Source organism: Olea europaea, chromosome 4, assembly GCF_002742605.1.
Source record: "Olea europaea var. sylvestris chromosome 4, O_europaea_v1, whole genome shotgun sequence".
Lineage (NCBI taxonomy): Eukaryota > Viridiplantae > Streptophyta > Magnoliopsida > Lamiales > Oleaceae > Olea > Olea europaea.
In genome coordinates, this window is record NC_036240.1 from 1,934,247 (window position 1) to 1,937,646 (window position 3,400).

A 3,400-nucleotide genomic window follows, 5' to 3' on the forward strand; every position below is an offset into this window, starting at 1 on the left:
GTGATTTATTCTTGCATTCGAGAGAATTGGAATAGATTCGACATAATATAAATCATCGTAGGGTCCGATAGGGGATAGAAATATACCGCTATGCCCTACGTGAATCTTTAAGTGTTCATAAAACTACATGCATTTTTACATATGCACTTGTCATAGAAATATAGGCCGGTGGTATGTAGAAATAGGTTTGATACATCTCGAGAGAGAGTATTGGATAGACTTAGGAATATTGATTCGTCAACAATTGAATTATGTTGTCATATTGTGAAACTAGAGTTTAAAGTGATAATTGCATGGAAAATCGTGATCCTGGTGTGTTTAATTTCTATTGATTACAACAAACGTGCATTCTCAACAGTTGATTTCATTTTAGAGTTTTAAATTATTATTTTGCTTATTAATTTCATTACAATCATAAAAGCTGCATAAGTAGGGTTTTCTTTCCAATTTTAGAGTTTTAATTAGGTCCACATTCATTTTGAGTAATTTGGTTCTGGTTAAGGTCAAATAAGTAAAATTGAACTAACCAATCTCTGTGGGACGATACTCGAACTCATTGAATCCACTTTATTACTTGTTAACGAACCGTACACTTGCGGTAATTTAAATCGAAAGAAAATATTTCGTGAACATTCATCTACTACCAATAGATATATTATTAGGATACAAATTTGGTTTTCATACTTCAAATTTGATATTGAATATATTAAAGGAAAAACTAACTTTCTTCCTGATTATCTCAGCAGGGATGAAGCTAGAGCAACTAAAGACGAAAGTCCAAATACTTGAGATAAAAGTGTCCTATTTGGAAACACAAATTCAAAATATCCAAGATAGCCTTCGAGGCAAAAATATAGCCCTTGAGGCAGACGTAACTTGTATCAAGTCTAGTATCCCTTCACAGGGACCAGTGAATATTAGCGCTCTCCCCGAGGATAAAGGGAAAGAGAAGAAGGTAATAGGAACCCCTTCACAAGGAATACTCCAGCCTATTGCTGGTAATGAAGATATTCAAAATATTAAAACTGAAGGTAGCTCTTCATAGAGCTAAACCAAATCTAAACTTTCTATTGAAAGAATAGATCCAAAAGATATTGTCAAAATATGCCATAAGGCAAAATTTTCCAGAAAAATAACCATGAAGAAGTAATATTCTTTATTGTTATTTTTAATGTTTTATCAAATTGGTATATGGAGATTAGAAAGTGGATGAAGACTCTCCACTATTCAAAATACAATAAGATAAATTTCTATCCAGGAGCACCAGCCAACTGGGTACGAAACTGTTTTGAGATAGGAAATATACTCTGTATATATCCCAGCAAAGATCTTAAAAAAATAGCCCAGCTTCCAACCAACGTCAGGAAGACTGTTAAAAGATATACTGAAGTTGTCAAAACAACAAACATATACATCAAATTCCATTCAGCAACTATGGAATGGAATCCCGTTCTTGAATATATGCATCCATCATTCCATGTTATCAAAATGGGACTTACAAACCAGCACTTTTTACCAACCAATGAAAAGGTTGTTAAAAATGGATATCAAGATATTATAAATATGATGCCCTACAGAAGAGCAAAAGGGTACAAAGAGATATTTGAACATGTAACTCAGATAATTACTGAGAAAGAAAAAATATGAATTTATCCATCTGAAGACCATATAATCTACTCCAATGCAAGGATGGTTACAAAAGAAGAAGACATATGTTATCTTGACCATCTATTGTCCTCAATTATCTCAAACCAAGTACATGGGTCAGAAGATATGGCGAAAGAACTATGCAAACTACTCTGGAATTACAGTGACCACCATTGTGAATACTGCGTAGCAGAAAATATGAGCCAAGCATCTCTCAACAGTGAAGAATTCCCTGCAGAATTCTTTGATTCGAAGATGGAAAAGTGATAGCAACAAAAGTGGTCCTTTATCACTACTTTAATAAAGAGATTTATTAAAGAAAAACTGTGACTACTAAAAGACAGAAGATAATGCAAGAAAGTCTCCATAATTGTGATCACTCACCTACCAGTTGTCAAAAGTGGAAGACAAATTCAAAGATAAGGCAAATAATTTCAAAATGAGAGGTCCACCTAGCAAGAAGATAATGGAGAAATCGGTGGAGATAAGACTACTGAGCTACCCACCAAAAGAAGAGACGATACAGCTGTCAAGATAAGATTCTCAAAACCTTTTATAAAAGGGGGTAAGAAGAGAAGGAGAAGATATCTCGAAACAACTTATCTCTAAAATACTCTGAAGAAACACATCTCAAATATTTTGTAATCTGTATACACCACTTGTATTCAGAAATATTAGATAGTCAGAAGATAGCAAAACTTGTAATAAGGTAATCACTTATGGAGTTCTAAACTTCATAAGGTGAGTACCAAAGGTATGTAAATATAGATTGTAAGCATGTACTATTTCAGTTTATGAATATTAAAGTAAAGTTTGTTATGTTCAACAAAACTTTCATAAAAGGATTTCGTTAAGTTTCTCATGATTCCTCGGCAGTACAGATAGAGATTTTAAAAGATTTTCAAAACATTGATTTTGAATGGATGTTAGCCATACCAAAGTACCCGTCTTTGATGAATGGTTTAGGGGAAAAAGGCAGTTTTCTAACAAAATTGTAGTACCTTATGTGTGAGTTATCTTTTAAAATTTCATTCCAAGTAAGAACTTGATTCTGAAAAGAGTCTGAATAGAGGTAAAAACAGAGACTCTGAATACTGTGAGATAGCGTCTGTGGAAACACGGTTAGTTCTCTAGAGTGAGAAATGCAACCTTAATTGAAAAGCCTTTTGTGGAAGTAGTTGTGGACCAAACGATTCAAAAAAAAATTAAACTTTTACTTGATTTAGAAGATTGATTAAGTACATGCAAAGCATCTATAAGAGCATATTGGAGGGAAATCCTGTTTACTTCCATTTGATTACTGTAAGTTATTTACTCGCTTTTACATGCTTATGCTTTGATTAATTTTGATGAACAATTCACAAGCATCCACATCCACTTCTAAAGATGATAAAACCAGATTATATTTAGATGAGAAAGATATTTCGTTTTTATTTAAATTAAGTGAAAAGTCTGGAGATATATTTTCGGTTGGCCAAGAAAAACTTGGAGAAATATATAGAGATATAGATTATTATTGTAAGCATAATATAAGATTTGATTCTGTAAGAACTAGTAGAGAAATAAAAAAAAGTAGAAGATATTATAACTAGACATAAGATATAGAAGAAGAAGTTTCAGAAGGAATAATTTTAGGATATATAACTAAGAAAGATCAGCCTAGAATCTTTAAAGAATTATCAAAATACAAAGAATATTTAGAGGTATTTGAAAAATTAAAAAATACAAACATAAGTCTTGATTAATAAGTCCC